General features: G+C 37.2%; 1 pseudogene; it reads left to right on the plus strand.

The window, feature by feature from the left end:
- The first annotated feature begins 18,660 nt into the window (after window positions 1-18,660).
- LOC114212163 (elongation factor 1-alpha 1-like) lies at window positions 18,661-20,387 on the plus strand (annotated as a pseudogene).
- The last annotated feature ends 264 nt before the right edge of the window (window positions 20,388-20,651 follow it).

Consider the following 20,651-nt stretch of genomic DNA (forward strand, 5'->3'; position numbering starts at 1 on the left):
GCTCAGTAAGTTAAGCGTCTGCCTTCAGCTCAGGTCATGATCCCAGGGTCCTGGGATTGAGCCCCACATCAGGCTCCTTGCTCAGCAGGGAGCCTGCTTCTCCCTCTCCCTCTGCCTACTGCTCTGCCTACTTGTGCTTGCTCTCTCTCTGTCAAATAAATAAAATCTTTAAAAAAATATTTACCATACCAAAAAATACCATAAGCAAATAAAAAGATGAATGACAATTGAAAAAAAGTATTTGACCCTCATTTCAAAGACAAAAAGCTAACAAATCTAATATATATATATAGAAAAGGACCAAAATCTTAATAGAAAAATTGTTAAAAGAGAAGAAAAGTTTACAGAAAAATAATGCAAAATGTCTATAAGACACATAGAAAGATGTATCATTCCTAATAAGAGAAACACTAAAATTACACCAATGTGCCAATTTTCAATGATAAGATTGACAGAATTCCAAAAGTTTACAATATTTTGTTGGTGAGACTGTGGAGAATGAATGCAAGATAACACAACCCTTATGGAGGGGAACTTGAAATTATCTAGGAAAACTACGTAAACATTTTTGTCTTTCAATCAGCAATTCCACCTCAATGAATCTCTCTCAAAGATGCATTGGTCAAAACGTGAAACATTTATAAGAAAATGTGTAAAGTGTGAAAATTGGAGTCACCCAAATGGTCTACAGTCAGGTGCTGGTTGAAAAATTATGGTACATATATTTAGTGGATTGGTTTCTACTACTAAAATAATGCTCTGTAACAAACCTCTCCAAAAATCTTTACTCAGGGTGAGTTTTTTAGGAACACCTGTATTGTATTATAGCAAACACACAGACATGATATATATCCTTCATTTTGTACAAATAGTAGCATATTATACACACTTTGCTCCTTGCTATTTCACTTAACAATATATGTAAATATCATTTTATATCAGTATATAAAAAGCTTCTCTATTCTTTGTTGTGGCTGTATGCTATTCCATGGTATGAATACACCATTATTTATTAAGCCAATATTTTATTGAAGGACATTTAGGTTGTTTCCAATTCTTTAATATTAAAAAATGCTGTAATACATTATTATGTATGCATATATGTACACACACATATATAATATTGTATATATATGAATATATCTTGGGTACCTCCTTAGAAATGGAAGTTTTCAGTATATTTGAAAGTCTCCTCTCATCTAGAACTTTAATGTTGACTCTTCTTCTTGTTTAGATTTCACTAACTGATGCAATTAATTCTTTGAAGAATTCCTCCAGGACTCTTTTTAAAGATAGCACAAAGTTGCTGTAGAAATTGGAGGCAGTTAAAAAAAAAAAGAAATTGGAAGCAGTGTCTGTTTTTCAAAAGTACCTGTGATCAACAAATGGGAAAAGCCATGATCTATAGAAGGAAAAATATGTGGTTATATTTCTTCCATGTGTTTCCATCAGCCCCCTGACTAAAATTGGAAAAATGTTTTGCTACAATGAGTGAAAATTTGGAGAGAATCAGTCTGCATAATCAGTCTTCGTAATTTTACATAAGGGGCAATAATAAACTGAATTACATACAAAACCACACTTCATGCTTCAAGAAACAAAACACAGGATAGTTATTTTAAGTGGAACTTCTGGACAAAACTTCCAAATGAGATATAGGTATCATCAAAGAGAGATTTTAAGAAATTTTTTAGTTAGTTTTTTTTTTTTAAATGTGTTTCTGAAGGATGGTTTATCATGGCCCAGGGGAGATTTAAGAAACAAAAACATTTAAAGAAATAGAGTAGATGTTAGCAGTTACTATCAAAAAGGAAAATGGTTCATAGCACAGATATCTTGGAATGTTGTGCAGATGTAGTAAAGAAAGTGATCAAGATTTATGTGATGCCTTGAATAATATAGAACAGTAAAATAAAAGCAGGCAAGAGCATTGTAAGAATATAAACTCTAAAAGCCAAAGTCTGTTGGCCAAGATCCTTTTGCCAAAATGCTTAATAACCTGAACTTCCCCTATTTTCCTTTTGGCATTAATGTGTACTTGTATATATGTGTATGCATGTTTGATTCTCTTCATTCCTTCAGAGAACTGAGAAAGTTTAAATACTTTGCATTTCAGTATTTACATGTCTTGGATGCTCTATGTATATACATGTATATTTCCTGCCTTTATATACAGTGTATCACATATCTTTGCTCTATGTGGTATGTATGCTTTTTCTTCAGTACACAGAATTTTTAGGATATATTTCTCTTTCCCATTCAATCATCTTTCTTATAACTTAAAGCCATGAAATTGAACTGTTTTTCATTATCAATGCATTAAGCCCTAATAGAAAGACTCTTTTATTTTCTTACTGTCATATTCTGGCATTCTTCCACAGTATAAGCAATTGTGTAGTGTTGGCAAATGTCCATGAATCTAGTTCTAAAGAAATGTGTCCTTCATTGTGTATCTCCCATTTCCTTTTGACCTGACCTCTCTCTTTGACCTGGCTTGATTTATCTAAGTATGCTGGTGGTGCCAAGTTCCTTCTGCTTTTCCCAATACACACACACACACACACACACACACACACACACACACACACATATATGTGCACAAATCCCTAGGGAAAGTTATCGTGTTGACTTTTTGGGAGGATGGTTATAAAAGTAGAATGTGGAAGTTGGAGAGTAATGGTAGGAATTCAGAAAGATATTACGGGACAAATTGATTCAAAAGATGAGTAGGTGACATGGTATATTCACTTCTTTCCTTTTCATGTGGCAAGTGGCTACTCATGTACACAGGGGAGAATAGGCCATGTCTGCTCTGTTTCCTGCCCTGTGATTCAAGCTACATTATATTGCCAAAATCGAGAAACGGATGGAGCCATTGTTTGCTGACATAGTCCACAGAGTTCAGTTGGGAATAGGGGCAGCCAAATGCTTCCAGAGATAGAGGTGATGCAGTTTCTGCCAGCTCACCAATATTAACCTACCTTAAAAATTTACTTATCTATTCAGGACTGCAGTTGAAATACAGAGCCCTCTCCAATTTCTGTCATCATCGCCATCTCCAAAAAACAAAGTTTCTTTTAGTGATCTAGCACAGTATTATTATTTTTTTTTCCAAGAAGAATACTTTTTCAGCCTTCTGTAAAGGTCTTTTTTTCTCTCTCCAGTCAGTCCATAGATTCTGTTACCTATAGTGTTGCCTGGAATATCACTGATTTATGGTGAATTTAATCTTAGCCATCATACCCCACCTACCTCCCCACCTTTTTTTCTTCCTCCCTAGCCCCCCCTCCTATTTTACTTCTTTTTTCCCTCTCTGTCTTCCTCCCTTCCATTCTTACTCCCTCCCTTTTTTTAATTAAATACATATTTAGGGTCTATCAGATTAATTCCATGCTAAGCACCAAGGACACGGTGGTGAAAACGTAACACCAGGAAGCTACATGTAGAAGGGAAGAAAGATATTTTAAAAATTAGTGAATTATGGTTGTAATATGTGTTACATAGGGGAAGTACAAGATAATATAAGCATGTATAATAGGATAAAGTAACCTGCCTATAGAAGTGACATTTAAAAGGAGACTTGGAGATTGGGTAGAAATTACTGGACAAAAGGTACAAAATTAGGGCTGGAGACCATGGGAATTTTATCAGGCAAAGGGAATGGAATATGCAAAGGCCCTAAGACTTAAAGGAAAAGGACTGACTCAAGAAGTAATGAAAAGGCTAATAAGGCCTGAATTCAGAGTGAACTGAGTCTGAGATGTTACACAGAGGCAATAAGGACCAGATGAAGAGTCATAGGTTAAGAGCTTAGGATTCATCCTACTGTAATAGGGTGAGTTTTAGGGTTGTTCCTGTTGTGGTAGGGTATCTGTGAGATGGCACTAAAAAAAAACAGACACAAAGCACACAGATACTTAAGAGGGATAAACTCTTGTTCTAATGTTGTCAGCAGTTTTATTTCTACCGGTAAAACCATCATTTGATCTTCTTGTTTTGGGAAGAGCTGTTTTAGTGTCTCAGTCAAAGTTGGAAAATACTCTTCCATGGGAAGTATAATGGGAGATATTTTTGCTGAGGGAATCACCTCATTCTTGCCCTGTAGAGAGTCATAGTGCTTCTCTCCAGTGACCTCAGGCTTGTGGACTTAAGGACAGGAGGATGAAGAATTGACCCCCTTTCATAGGAATTATTGGACTTTCTGGGAGGAAGAGTTTGAAGTTATTATACCCTATATGAAAGATTAGGGTAGTCTCCACTGAGGCCATTTAATAGGAAAAAATAAAGATATTCCTCCCCCTTTTCCCTCAAAGGATGCATAGACTATCTATAGTCTGGATTTGGACAGAACACAGAAGGAATGTGTACATTGTGAATGTGAAGGGTCTCAGTACAGGGAAGTGGAAACGTATATAAATGTTGAAAGCCCTTCAGGAGCAAAAGACAGGAAGATTGCACTGATGATATCATCCTACAGCAGTGATTTCAGTGATTCTCAAAGAAGTTCAAGTTACTTGGATCCCCAGGTCGGCTAACGCGTCTATCTGCAACTGCCTAATAGGGTAGCAGCCTCTCCTGTTATTCTGCCTTCTAGAGCTCATGTAAGTGACTCTCACTGGCAGATTTTAACCTGTAACCATACAAAGAAGAGGATTCTGGAAATGTGGTTCCTGGTTTCTCTTCTGTGATGCATAGGAGAACTTTGATGAGGTGGCTATGATGTCAAGTTGACAATGAGACCATCCGGCACAGGTGGTAACTCTGGCTCAACAGCAAAGCCTTGGCTGTTGTGAGAGAAAAAGTTCACAGTATAAAAGGCTGCCACTCTGCAAGTGTTGCTGTGCCTTGATACTTCCTATATTAGGCTTCTCTGGAGAAAGAGACCCACAGGGTTTGTATGTGTTTATGTGTGTGTGTGTGTGTGTGTGTGTGTGTGTGTGTGTGTGCGCGCGCGCGCGTGCGCACGAGCATGTGTATGCATGCACGCGTGAGGGAGGGAGAGAGAGAGATTGAGAGAGATTTTTAAGGAACTGGTCCATGTGATTATGGAGGCTGGCAAATCCAATATCCAGAGGGTGGGCTGTCAGGCTGGAGACCCAGGGAAGAGTTGATGTTGCAGTTCAAGTCTGAAGGCTGTCTTCCAGTAGAATTCTCTCTTGTGCAGGGGATGCCGTCAGTCTTTTGTTCTATTAAAGACTTCAGTTGATTGAATGAGGCCCATCCACATAGTGAGGGACAATCTGCTTTACTCCACAGCCAGTGTAAATGTTAATCTCATCCAAAAATACCTTTATGTTTGACCAAATATCTGGGTACTGTGGCCCAGCCAAATGGACACATAAAATTAATCATCACACTTCCCCTTCCTCATTCATGGCTGAGAAGCTACACCACTGGTAGATGCTGTTTTGGAATAAACAAAGTGTCATATCAGTATGCTTCAAATGAAAAATTTATGATCTTTTTATGTATATATGGTTCAGTTCAGCCCTTTTAAAACAGAGCGTGATGATAATTATTTTGCCCCTTTCCCATAGATTTAGGAGAATAGAAACACCCTCCCAATATTAATTAATTAATTAATTAATTCATACATTCATTCAGTCTTCCAACAAGTGTTATTAAAGATATAGGCGCAGAGGATAATGCAGTAAGACAGATAAAATATCAGGTCCAGAAAATAAGATGTCAGTGCTCTAACTTGTGAAAACAAATAAAGGAAAATGCAAGAGCAAAAGATATTAGATTCACAAGCCTGCAAAAGCAAAAAACTTTATAAAGAGGGAAATTTTACAAGCAGATTAAACAAATCAAAATTTACAAGTCTTAGTAACTCTTGATGTCTGTAGGCGTATTTCCTGAATAATTGAAGATGAATAAGGATGATTGTTTAGTCAAACAATTTAATGCCAACTAATATGGTTTGTTTAGGAAGCAAATTCCTTGGTAAAGAATATAAGATCCTAACACAAATTTAATGACTTTTCATTGCTCCCCCAGTCTCCTTTTTCTGTAAGATCCTGATCTTATCAAGTGTTGTCTTGCCAAACACTGTGCTTTTTTAGGATGACAGCCATTGTCAGGGGACGATTTCTATGTTGAGAAGTTGCTGAGAGAGTAGTTATCTGCCATATCAAAGTGCATGTTTCATGGCATCATGACCAACCTCAGAGTGTGAACAAAATTAAAATAAAACTGGCAGGTAGATTTCTAAGATAACTTCCAATGACCCTTGCCCTCATATAATCCTCTCCCCTTGGGGTGTGGGTAGAACTTGTGAATGTGATGAAGAAGCCATTTCTGTGATGATGTTACACTGTATGGCAAAACAAAGATTATCTTTAGTGGGCCTAGCCTAATCAGTTAAGTCCTTTAAGAACAGAGAGTTTTCTCCAGTCAGTCCCAAAAGGGGATGTTAGAGTTTCAAAGCAGCAGAGACATACCCCAGCTGGCCTTGAAGAAGCAAATGCTGTCATGGAAAGGACTGCTCCTTGGCAGGGAGCAGTGGGAGGCCTCCAGGAGCTGAGAATGTCCTGTTTGCAGCCAACAAGAAAACAGGGACCTCATTTGCAAAATCTCCAGGAACTAAATTCTGCCAACAATTGGAATGAGTTTGGAAGTAGATTTTTTTTTTCCCTCAGAGCCTCTAGATAGAAACTCAGCTCCGCTGACATCTTGATTTCTGCCTTGTGATACCCTGAGTAGAGCATCCAGTCACACTATGCTAGACCTCTGAACTACAGAATTGTGAGCAAATTAATAGGTATTGTTTAAACAGCCAATTTTGTGGTAAGTTGTTGTGTGGTAAAAGAAGACTAAGGCAAAACAAAACAAAACTTTTTTAAAAATTTTATTTTATTTTTATTATGTTCAGTTAGCCAACACTTTTATCTACTTTTATATCTTTTCGATGTGGTGTTGTGCTGAGATTGGTTTTGAGGTGCCATCGCTCTATTTAGGTCACGTACAATAAAGTGTGATTTCAGTGGTGAGATGACATAGCTGGGAGTAGATCTCTCATAGTGGAAAGGTGGTTTCTTTAGAAGAGGTTCACTTCAAACTTTGCAAAATCTAGGAACAGGTTAAAGAAAGGATTTTTTTTTCCCCATAAACATTCTGAATGTGTTTGGGTGTATTTAGGTTCACTGTGTTTTATCATTAACATTTCTATGAACATGAGGTTTAGAATAGTCAGCTAATTCATTAGTCACTGTAAGACTTGATAAATAGTTGATGTTTTGACCTCAGCAAACTGAAGTATGTAACTCAGATAACCACTTTGTAGTGTTTACTTTAGAGTTGCTGAGGGCTAATTCATTATTTTGGTAAAATGTTTTATGTTGTTATGTCTTTAGCATAATTTTCAAAGCTTTTTAATAGGTTCAATATAACAGTTTGAAAACTGAGAATTATATTTATTTCAAGAGAGGTAGGTGGAATAAAGACTCCAAATGTGTAATGTTAAAGACTTCTTGAGAAAAATATAAAATTCAAATTTAATTTTATACCTTATACTCTATTTTCATCCCCTATTATGAAATGTTTAAATATTTAATTTTAAAATTTTAACACTGATCTCTACACAAGTTCTTTCAACTCTGCTGTCATGCATTTTATTTTGGGAGTAATTTCATGTTGTATTAAGACAAAATAGATTAATGATTTCTTTGTTTTTAAACTGAAGTATAGTTGACAGAGTATTATATTAGTTTCAGGTGTACAAGACAGTGATTCGACAGTTGTATACATTATGTAATGCTCACCATGTTAAGTGTAGTTACTGTTTCTCACCATAGAACAGATAAATGATTTCTTTAGTTACTTATTGGCTGGAAGATTAAAGTTACAACTGTGGTTCCTCCTCTCATTTTTCTGTTCTCTGTGACTCAGACTTCTCATCTTGAAAACCGCTTTTTTCACCCCTTATCCAGGTCCCTCTTCTCAGCCTCCTGTTCCTTTTAATTCTCATGCTTGACCTTTCCTAATCTTAATTTTCCATGAGAACTTCTCTTATTCTTTTTAACCATTATTTTATCTGCCTTTTTAATATCTTCTCTCCTGGATAATTTCTTTCCACCGCTACCACCCTGCCCTGCTTAAGAAATCAATGAATTTCTTTCTTCTTCTTGGTTTTCCTTTTCAGAAAATAACCCTAGAAATTGATAAATTCCACAGAGGGATTGAGCCAGGATGTAAGTGATTTATACAAGTTCAAGCCTCTTTCCTCATTTTCCTCTTATTAAGAAACTTCCCCAACATAATTGATAAATATATTCTGTTTATCAGCTTATCTTTATCTTTTCTCTCAACTTCTACCTCCTATTTCATCACTATAAATTGCTGACGATCTGGGTATAACCCCAGAACTAAGGTATGCAGAAGTTGGAACATGAAGAATGTTACTTAGTAATTTCACCTGCATTTTCTGGGTTGCTATCAGAGATTTGCTGAAAAACACAGGAGGATGTATAGGGTTCTGCTAGACCAGATAATGCTATCTTGTCCATGGGCACAAGCAACCATGTGATGTGGGTGCAAAGCTGGTGAGCAAGAGACTTTCATGCAATTTAGAATAAAGTTACCCTTTCCTCTGGGGGGATGTGGTCTTGTGTCAAGGATTATGGCTTGTTAGGTGGGCACACAGGCTGCCTTTAGCCTCAGCTCATCCCCTTTGCTGGGCCCTTTTGTGCAGTGAACAACCTCCACAATCCTATGTGGCTGCACTTGGAAAATGCACTTGAGTAAATGTAAAACAAACAAGATGAAGTGCAAGGCTTATGTTATGAGAGCTAACAACAACTCATATTTCCTTGGAAAGAGCTAAAGTCTACTAAAAATCTTTTCCAAGCCAAACTAAAAATTTGCTAAATGTTCATCAAGGTTTATAATAAATAAGATGTTAGAAATATGTATTTTAGGAGGAAATGTGAGAAAAATTGTGAGAGTAAATTAAAGGTAGATGGAGTATAGAACAATGTTGGGCAAACTTTTTGTTAAAGTGCCAGATAATAAATAGTTTAGGCTTTGTGGACCATAACAGCATCTCTTGCAACTTTTTTTTTTTTACTTTCTTTTCATTAATTTTTTAAAAGAGTTATTTATTTGAGAGAAAGAGAGAGAGAGAGCACAGTGGGGAGGGCAGAAGGAGAGGGAGTTTTAAGCAGACTCTTCGCTGAGCACAGAGCCTGACATGGGGCTCAATCTCACGACCCTGAGATCACAAACTGAGCCGAAACCAAGAGTCTGACCAACTGTGCCACCCAGGCGCCCTAATTAATTTTTTTAATTGAAGGATAGCTGATATACAATATTACATTAGTTCTGTTGCAGCTATTAAATTCTACTCAAAAGCAGCCATAGACAATATGTAAATGAATGGTTATGGCTGTGTTCCAATAAAACTTTATTTACGAAAATAGGCATGGAGGAGTGGATGATGGTATAATTTGCAAATTCTTGGTAGAGAGTATTAAGAAAAATATTCATTGAGGCATTTGTTTGGTGTGAATCTGATGTTGATACAGAAAGGGCTCTAAATCTGATTAATAAGTAAATCATCAGGCAGATACATTCTATGCAGGATGAAAACAGCCTTTTGATAACCAATTTTAGTTTATAGATCTACAAACACCAGTAATGGAAGTTTTATTTGTCTGGCATTTATTTCTCTATTAAATTTCCTGTAATGTATGCATTTGAAAAGATTAAAAACTGGGCTAGTAGCCTATATATTTCACATAAAATGTTATGTAAATGTAATGTAGATCTTTACACTTTAATGTTACACTTTTTTTTTAAATTTTTTATTGTTAATCACCATATATTACATCATTAGTTTTTGATGTAGTGTTCCATGATTCATTGTTTGTGCATAACACCCAGTGCTCCATGCAGAATGTGCCCTCTTTAATACCCATCACCAGGCTAACCCATCCCCCTACCCTCCTCCCCTCTAGAACCCTAGGTTTGTTTTTCAGAGTCCATCATCTCTCATGGTTCGTCTCCCCCTCTGACTTACTCCCTTTTAATCTTCTCTTGCAGTGTCCAGCTTAATAATATAATAGACATATTAATTTTTGGGTCAAGGTGAATTTAATTCCTTTTCTTTTGTAGCAACTAGCTGATATCAGGAATGGTATTTGTTGAGGCTGGCCTTACTAATGGAATTCATATGGTTTGATCAGATAAGTAATTTTGGGGGGGAGAATCTCATTGTAAACAAAATACTTGAAAAGATATGTGAAAGAGCAACAATTAGGCTATAAAAAACAGACTTTATCTTTTTCTATGGAAAAAATTTCAGGGTCCTAGCATTTTACTTATGTCCTAAGTATCTGAATATGTTATTCCATAGCATAAATACAAAGGTGATTTTGTTTTTTAAGGGAAATTGCTTGAGTTATCAAACTCTCAAATCTTGAAAAAGATCAATCTTGAAAAGATGCATATATCCTTTTCTGTGGTGTCTGCTCTCAAGGTGAGTATAGACTGTCCAGCAAAGTTTTTAATAAAACTATGTGGAATAAGTGAGAGCTGATGGTTTATTGGACAGCTGAACATCTGGGCTTTAATGTTTCATGCAGGGAGCAGAATTCCTTTGGCCACACCAGCCCTCCAGCATTGTTTATTGTAGTCTGTAACCTCCCCTTTCACCAAAGCAGGCAAATTTATGAAGGAGTTCACACAGCTGTTCTGGGTTCTGAAGGCAGCTAAGGCCAGCTGTAATACACTTTATTTTGTAAGATTTTTCTATTCCAGTGAAAACTAGCAGTTAAGAGGTCTTAGGGTTTAGATTTGGATTGTCATTCGTCATGGCTAGAAATTAAACAAGTTCTAGTAGGATCAGACCTCAGTGAAAATAAACTTCTTACCTCCGTAGCACATTGATGAAAAGAAAACTCAGTTACAAGTATTTTTCTTGAATTCCATGGACTCTTCTTTACTAACTAGTAGCATGACGTATTTAAGAAGGCATCAAGTAATTTGATATTTGCTTTGACTTATTAATTTTAATATCACTCTAATATCCCATGGTATCTTTTAGTTCTAAACTTGCTGCTGGAAATGACACAAACAGCGGACAGGATGAATCTTGTTTATTTACAAAACAAAGTTTTGTTAATATCATGTATTTGGAGTTTGTTTCTGGGCAGTTAAATGTAGGAAGTAAATAGTACCTTCTTGATAAGGCCATTTTGAAATTTTATAAAAAAATGTATGTGATAAAAAGTTGATTTGAGAATGCAGTGGGTGAACTGATTCTGAATCCTACTGTATGTGTGGAGCTTGGTGGATTTTCTGGTACTGGTTTTGGGGGTGGGGATGGTATATTTCTGTGGGTTAGAGTCTAACAGTTGCTCTCATGTACTTTCCTGTCTATGCTGGTGCTCTCTGGAACAAGTGACCTGAAGAGGGTGTGCTATTGAAAGGTCTGGCAGGGATGGAGCTAATGAATATTCAGCAACTTGGCTCTACTTATCTCACTTTGTTTCAGATGTGATGAGAGAAAAGGGTGAATTCAATGTGTAGTGAGAGAGCTATAATTTCATTCCTTACGTGAAAGACATTATTCCCAGCAGCCTCGAGATTTGTCGGCAACACCTCAGAGCATGAGTTCAGGCCTGTGCTATTAAACTGTTCCTTCTTGAAGAATCACCCCAATGGCGGCTGGACGTAGAGCTCTGCTGCTTCAAGTAAATCACTGATTTACATCAGATTTTTAGATTTACAGACTATCAGAACAAGATGCTCCAGATGCTATGCAGAATGAGAGGCTATACATATAGGTTTGGGTTATTTACTTTGTAGTAGAAATATGCAGTGTATCATGGGTTCATGTTAAGATTTGGGAAAACTTTTGTTAAGATTTCTTCAGCATATTGCTGATAGCCATTTTTTTTCCCCCTTTTAGTTCACTGAAGGTAAATTCCTTTAGGCCCTGTGACTAACTTCCCTAGATCCAGAGATTATCTAATGAATTCTTTAGAAAACTGTGGAACAAAATTAATTCAAGATATACTGAGTGACTAATGTAATCATATCTCTGGGGAAATAAGCTGGCTCCTAATTTACTGGTTAGTTGCAAAAAATTCTGGCAATGAACTGAAACAAGGATAAACATCTATTATTAAGAAAAAAAAACCCCATCAGGGGCCCTTGATGTCCATATAAGACATAGCCTCAGTTTTAAATTTTCTTCCAAAAGCATTCATTTCTTCCTTGGCCGTCAACATTTATCTGTTGATAAAATTCACCATGTGCATGTATGAAAATCTGATTTATATAAGTCTAAAGCTTTCAGTGGATTCTTTTTGGAGGAGTAACTGTGAGAAGGAATGTTTGCTTAGAGCACAAGTTGGGAAAACATATATAACCACGAAGAATATTACTGGAAGAAACGGAAAAGGAACATCACCAGGTTCATTTCAAACTTTGGTGCATCAGATTCAATCTGTGTTCCAGAAGGTATTTTAAATTGTCATAGGATATTTTTCCATCAGACATTTTCGTATTTAGATAATGCTTCCAACGTTTTAAAAGAACAGAGAGATGCTGTGGGAAAAAAATGAGAAACATCTTCACTCTGTTTCCTAAATCCTAAATGATCATAACTCATAGTCCTGGGCAGAATTTTGTTTTGTTTTGTTTTCGTTTTTAATTGGTGGATAGTTCTGACATACAGTGTCACATTAGTTTCAGGTGTACAACATAGTGATAGGACAAGTTTATAGATTATGCTTTGCTCACAAGTTCAGCTACCATCTGTCACCATCCAATGTTATTACAATACCATTGACTATGTTCCCTGTACTGTACCTTTTCTCCTCTTGACTTATTCATTCCATAACTGGAAGCCTGTCTCTCCCACTCCCATTCATCCATGTTGCCTATCCCTCCATCCTCTTCCCTTTGGAAATTGTCTGTTTTGCTTTTGCTGTATTTGTTTGTTTATTCATTTGTTTTGTTTATAGATTCCACATATAAGTAAAATTATATGACATTTGTCTTTCTCCCTCTGACTTATTTCATTTAGCATAATACCTTCTAGGTCCATCCATGTTTTTGCACATGTCAAGATCTCATCCTTTTTATGGCTGAGTAATATTCCATTGTCTATATATATATACAACTTCTTTATCCATTGATCTATCTATAGACACTTGAGTTGCTTCCATGTCTTGCCTATTTTAAAAATAATGCTCAGTACACATATCTTTTTGAATTAGTGTTTTCATTTTCTTTGGGTAAATACCCAGTAATGATATTACTGGCTCATATGGTGATTTATATTTTTAATTTTTGAGGAACCTCCATACTGTTTTCCACACTGGCTGTACCAATTTACATTACATTCCCACCAGCAGGGCATGAGGGTTCTTTTTTCTCCACATCCTTGCCAATGCTTGTTATTTCTTGTCTTTTTGATTCTAACCATTCTGACTGGTGTGAGATGATATCTCATTGTGGTTTTGATTTGCATTTCTCTGATGATTAGTGATATTGAGCATTTTTTCATGTATCTGTTGGCTGTCTATATGTCTTTGGCAAAGTGTCTATTAAGAATCTCTGTCCATTTAAAAAAATCAGATTATTTGCCTTTTTTTTTTGCTGTTGAGTTATATGAGTTCTTTATATATTTGGATACTAACCCTTTATTGGGTATATCATTTGCAAATATCTTCTTTAATTTAGTAGGTTGCCTTTTCATTTTGTTACTGGTTTCCTTCACTGTGTGAAAGCTTTTTATTTTGGTATAGACCCATATGTGTCTTCAAATTTTTTCAGTAATATGTTATAGTTTTCAGTGTATAGGTCTTTCACCTCCTTGGTTAAATTTATTCCTAGATATTTTATTCTTTTTTGATGCAGTGGTAAGTGGGATTGTTTTCTTAATTTGTCCTTCTGATAGTTATTAGTATATAGAAACACAACTGATTTTTGTATGTTGATTTTGTATCCTGAAACTTCACTGAATTCGATTGTTAGTTTTAACAATTTTTTGGTTGAGTCTTTAGAGTTTTCATTATATTATCATGTCATATGCAAATAGTGACATTTTTACTAATTCCTTTCTGATTTGAATGCCTTACTTTTTTTTTCCTTGCCTAATTGCTCTTGTTAGGACTTCCATCCAATTTTGTTCTTGATTTTAGTAATTTGAGTCATCTCAAATGCTGTTTTCTTCTTGATATTTTGTTTGGAACATATTCCTCTGTTTTTTCATTTTTCTTGCCCCCTGTGTGTTGTCTTTTATGCATTAGATAAAACAGCCACCTCTCCCATTTTTGAAGGGGTGGCCTCATGTAGGGGATGAATCTTATCATTTAACCTTGCCCTACCTTGTAGTTGTCTCTCAAATCTTTGTGATTATCTAAGTAGCCTACTTTGTTCTTAGTGGCTCCCAGTAGTTGAGGGTGTGCCAATTGTTCCAAAGGGGAATATCTCAATCAGCACTTAGATGCAGCTGATTGGAAGCTAGACTCTCAGGAAGTAGCTTTTAAAGTGCAAATATACCTGTTTCAGGGAGGACTGGAAGATGGTTATTTCTGTCTGCTCCCTCTGCGCTGAGCTCTGACATGATAGCCAGCCAAGAACTGTTTTTTGTTTGCTACCATCCCTTCATACACATGAGCACAAGCTCTGTTGGCCACTAGAACCAAGGTGTCAAGGGATGTTTCCTCTTGGTGGCAGCCAAAAAAGCTGGGCACCAGACATGTGCGATAGTGTCTGCATTTTAATGCAAATATATGCAAAGAAAGATTATAAAATTTCTTCTTCATCCTCTCCCCATTCTCCTCCCATTACTACTATTTACACTTAGTGTGTATCTTTTTAATCTTTAATACACACAGACATTAAAAAAAAATAAAGGTACTTTGACTTCCAATTCCACTATCTTTTCATTTCACTGATATTAGTCTCTTCTTTTTTTCCAAAAAGAGTAATTGCCATCTTTTTCAGATAAACATATTGGTCTAACAAGCATAGTAAATATAGCCCTACGTACACAGAAATTGATTTTGAGTTTCAAATGTCTCAACTTGCTAGACTACTCATGTAAAACTCTTACTATACTTCATGTTATGGGGGGCTTGTAAAATACTGTACTGAGTTGAGTGGTGGCCTCCAAAAGATTATGTCCATGTCCTAAGTCCTGGAACCTGTGAATGTTATCTTTTTTTTTTTTTAAAGGGTCTTTGTAGGTATAAATAATTTAAGGATCTTGAGATGAGGAGATCATCCTGGAATAACTGAGTGGGGTCTAAATTCAATGACAAGAGTTTTTTTAAGAGAGACACCCAGAGGAGAAGGCACACACAAAGGACAAGACAATGTGAAGGCAGAGGTAGAGAATGGAGTAGTGTGGCCACAAGCCAAGGCAGCCAAGGGATGCTGCGCACCATCGGAAGGTGCAAGAGGCAAGGAACGATTCTTCCTTAGAGCCTCTAGAGGGAGTGCAGCTCTGCTGACATTTTGATTTTGGACTCCTGGCTTTCAGAACTGTAAGAGAATAAATTTCTTGTTTTAGGCCACCTAGTTTATGGTAATTTGTAATAGCAGTTGCAGGAAACTAATATAATAACCAAAAAACTATACTCCCATCATCTAGAAATAGAAGAAAATAACACAGTTGACTAATAATGTCACTCTCAAGTAAACAACACTAACAACTTTTATTGTTATAAAACAATATCCCCAAATTATATTCTGATAAGCTTTTATTTGGAGTTTTACAATTACTTGACTATACCACTGAAACTAAAAGATTTATTTCTGTATTAATAAGAAAGCCTTGTTAAATAGCACCAAGAAAATATCAAAATAACATTAAGACTTAAAGATAGACATTTGGAATTGGATTCCAATTAAACTCATAAAATGGAAGCAATTTATTAATGAGATTTATATTTTTACATGTACGTTTATAAAATACTACCTTTAGAATTATAAATCTATCAAATTTCTATTTAAACTATTATATAGTTTCCTTGACTAAGAGCAGGAAAATAAAAAAGAAAGCATTCAAAATTATTTTAGAAGGACAAAAAAATTCTTGCTCTATGTTTGAATTATTTTATTGGACTTGTTAAAATCAGCAAATTTACTGTAATTACACTATTTACAATATAATAAAATGGAAGTGACTTACAAGATTCACATTACAATAATCACTATCCTAAGAATTATAATTCTATCAGATTTCCATTTAAGCAGTTATATATTTACTTAGCAAATAGTGATAAAAGTAAAAGAAGAAAATAAAAATTAATTTATGAGTCACAACAGAACACCTTTCTGTGATCCTGGATCTTTAGAAGTAGGCTTATTGGAAGGTTAGATCAACTCACTTCTATTTTCAGTTTATAGGACAAAAGACAAAAATGCAGTGCTGGTGGAGAGACATTTTTTGTTGCCAGTGGTTGGTGTGCTGGGATAGGGAAATCACTTGGTGGGGAGGATTCTTGGGAAGGTTCCACACTAGCTTTCCAGGGGAGAATAAGGGACAGGAGGTCTTCTTCTCAGGAATTGTCCCTTGACAGCTTCTGCAGCATCTTATCTCTGACTGAAGGATGTAGTGGAGGAAGAGAATCTGGACCAGCTATGTCCCATTCAGGTAGAAGAGTGAATCAGGCATACTGAAATGACCAAGACTACCGTGGTATCATTTCTATTGAAGATTCCATTTCTGAAGATGGGCCTCTATGTTATCAAATGAAGGCATAGTAAAACTTACAAGTTCTGTTGTTTCTGAGAGTAGGGAGCACCAGGAAAAGTTCTGCATTGAACTTATAGAGGAATTGCTTGATCCAGGATGGAGTTGACCTGATGGAAGGATCCTTTGCCTGTGGTTCTGTTCCCACGAGGATGTCGTCACTGGATCACTGAACCATCCAAGCTATATTAGTTTGGTATGGTTGCCAAAACAAGGTACTCCCATTGGGTGGTTTAAACAATACAAATGCATTTTTCTCATAGTTTTTGAGGCTAGAAGTCCAAGTTCAAGGTATTGTCAGGTTCAGATTCTTTTGAGACCTCCCTCTTTGGCTTGCATATGACTGCCTTCACATTGTGTTTCTCATTGTCTTTCCTCTGTGCATGTGTGCCCCTGGTATCTCTTTGTGTGTCCAAATTTCCTCTTCTTATAAGGACATCGGTCAGATTGGATTGATGGCTTTATTCGAACTTAATCACCTCTTTAAAGGCCCTTGTAATTTGGGGGCATTATAATTCAGGCCATAACACCCACCTAATGGTACTCCTTCTTTGATGATCTGGTAATCCAGGGAGTTCTATAGATCCTGATTCATGGTGAGACTTTCAATTCTACTCAGCGCCAAGATTCAAGATAAGCAATTTTGTTCTGGGGATCAGGGATGGCTAGTATAGCAGATGCTATATTGCCTTGCCTGGATTCTAAAGGCCTTTTCAATACTGTGTTTTCTGGTTGACTTCAACTGCCAATACTAGATGAGGGCTCTCCATGCTACAGAAAGCTTTTTCCTTGTGAGCATGGCAGGTTGGACATGCTGAGGAATTACCAACTCTTAGGAGTTGCTTTCAACTAATGACAGAGCAATAAGTATTGTAAATATTTCAGCTTCTTTGGCCTTCAGGTAGGATAATTCTGATGCATGTATTTTAAATCATTTTCTAGATATTCCCCAAATGATTAAACTCCATTTATTCACTATGATATTTAGTTTGAGAATGGTCCTTCACTGACTGTCTTATTTTCCCTGTCTCACATCCTCCCCCACCCCTTGTTTGCTGCAACTCCTGAATAAATATTTGCATTTGATTATTTTCTTTGGGTCTGCTTGTGGATGGTGGAGAATCCCAAAATAAGGAAATTTATACCAGAAATTGTTCTAGAAGGCAGATCTTCAAGATGGATTCTAGAATTAGATCTCTTGACATTGAGATTACATAAAAGACTCCATTGCTAGTTTTAGGTAGGGTGGACTTAAACTCTGGCATGTTGTAGCATTACAGTCACTAAAACTTTTATTGTGGGGACTTGGGATGGGATGAGGTACAGAGTGATGCACTCACTGTCTTATGCAGTATCTCTGGAATTTGAGAAATGTTGGTATTGGTAATTTTTAAAACTATGGATATAGTCACTTGCTCTTAAATGGGCTTTGATGTGCTGAAAAAAGAAAACCACACACTCAAACTAGCCAGTCATGAACCATGGGTATTGTGTGAAAGTTAGAAAATCTCTTTGACAGTATGGGATGCTTTCATTTTCTAAAGCTAGAGGATAGACTGTATTGAAAATTAGGGCCAGGATTCTGATTCTCCTATACTAGAATTACAAAGAAGGCTGAATAACAGCTCTGGCAAGTCTCTCTCTCTCTTTTTTTTTAAAGATTTTATTTATTTATTTGACAGAGAGAGAGAGACAGTGAGAAAGGGAACACAAGAAGGGGGAGTGGGAGAGGGAGAAGCAGGCTTCCTGCTGAGCAGGGAGCCCGACATGGGGCTCGATCCCAGGACTCTGGGATCATGACCTGAGCTGAAGGCAGATGCTTAACGACTGAGCCACCCAGGCGCCCCAGGGAAGTCTCTTTCTAAAAGCAGGACCCCAGCTTTTTTGCAGCGGGTTTGCCCCCAGAACACAGGTGTCATGAAAACCACCACTCAACCTAAACCAAAATGGGAAAGGAAAAGACTCACGTCAACATCATCATCATTGGACACATAGATTCGAGTAGGTCTACCACTACTGGTCATCTAATCTACAAGTGTGGTGGGATCGTCAAAAGAACTATCAAAAAATTGGAAAAGGGGGTGCCTGGGTGGCTCAGTCGTTAAGCATCTGCCTTCGGCTCAGGTCATGATCCCAGGGTCCTGGGATCGAGCCCCGCATAGGGTTCCCTGCTCCGTGGGAAACCTGCTTCTCCCTCTCCCATTCCCCCTGCTTGTGTTCCCTCTCTCGCTGTGTCTCTCTCTGTCAAATAAATAAATAAAATCTTTAAAAAAAGAAAAAGAAAAATTGGAGAAGGAGACCGCTGAGATGGGAAAGGGCTCCTTCAAGTATGCCTGGGTCTTGGATAAACTGAAAGCTGAACGTGAACATGGTATCACCATTGATATCTCCCTGTGGAAATTAGGGACCAGCAAGTATTATGCAACCATCATTGATGCCCAGGACACAGAGACTTTATCAAAAACATGATTATAGGTACATCTCAGGCTGACTGTGCTGTCCTGATTGTGGCTGCTGGTATTGGTGAATTTGAAGCCAGTATCTCCAAGAATGGGCAGACCCATGCCCTTCTGGCTTACACACTGGGTGTAAAACAACTAATTGTTGGTGTTAACAAAATGGATTCCATTGAGCCACCCTACAGCCAGAAGAGATATGAGGAAATCGTTAAGAAAATTGGCTACAACCATGACACAGTAGCATTTGTGCCAGTTTCTGGTTGGAATGGTGAAAACATGCTGGAGCCAAGTGCTAACATGCCTTGGTTCAAGGGACGGAAAGTTACCCGTAAAGATGGGAATGCCAGTGGAACCACACTGCTTGAAGCTCTGGATTGCATTCTGCCACCAACTCGTCCAACTGACACGCCCTTGTGTCTGCCTCTCCAGGACGTCTACAAAATTGGTGGTATTGATACTGTCCCTGTGAGCCAAGTGGAGACTGGTGTTCTTAAACCTGGCATGGTAGTCACCTTTGCTCCAGTCAATGTTACAATTGAAGTAAAGTCTGTTGAAATGCACCATGAAGCTTTGAGTGAGGCTCTTCCTGGGGACAATGTGGGCTTCAGTGTCAAGAATGTAACTGTCAAAGATGTTCATCGTGGCAGTGTGGCTGATGACAGCAAAAATGACCCACCAATGGAAGCAGCTGGCTTCATGGCTCAGGTGATTATCCTGAACCATCCAGGCCAAATCAGTGCTGGATATGCACCTGTTCTGGATTGTCACACAGCTCACATTGCTTGCAAGTTTGCTGAGCTGAAGAAGATAGATCGTCATTCTGGAAAAAAGCTGTAAGATGGTCCCAAGTTCTTGAAATCTGGTGATGTTGCCATTGTTGATATGGTTCCTGGAAAGCCTATGTATGTTGAGAGCTTCTCTGACTATCCTCCTCTGGGCCCTTTTGCTGTTCGTGATGAGTCAGACGGTTGCTGTGGGTGTCATCAAAGCAATGGACAAGAAGGCAGCTGGAGCTGGCAAGGTCACCAAGTCTGCCCAGAAAGCTCAGAAGGCTAAATGAATATTATCCCCAATACCTGCCACCCCAGTCTTAATCAGTGGTGGAAGAACCGTCTCAGAACTGTTTGTGTCAATTGGCCATTTAAGTTTAATAGTAAAAGACTGGTTAATGATAACAATGCATTGTAAAACCTTCAGAAGGAAAGGAGAATGTTTTGTGGCCCATTGTTTTTTGTGTTTGTGTGGCAGTTTTAAGTTATTAGTTTTAAAATCAGCACTTTTTAATGGAAACAACTTGACCAAAAATCTGTCACAGAATTTTGAAACCCATTAAAACAAAAGTTTAATGAGAAAAAAAATAAATAAATAAAAAATAAAATTAGGAACCCAGAAAGAGTGGGACCCTGATATCTAGAATAGATTGACTTGAGAATATTGAACTTCTTTAAGATCTTCATGAATTCATGGACTTGAAGAAG

Source organism: Eumetopias jubatus, unplaced genomic scaffold (assembly GCF_037043125.1).
Source record: "Eumetopias jubatus isolate StellerSeaLion01/CBP00866 unplaced genomic scaffold, mEumJub1_p1.0 scaffold_3, whole genome shotgun sequence".
Taxonomy (NCBI): Eukaryota; Metazoa; Chordata; class Mammalia; order Carnivora; family Otariidae; genus Eumetopias; species Eumetopias jubatus.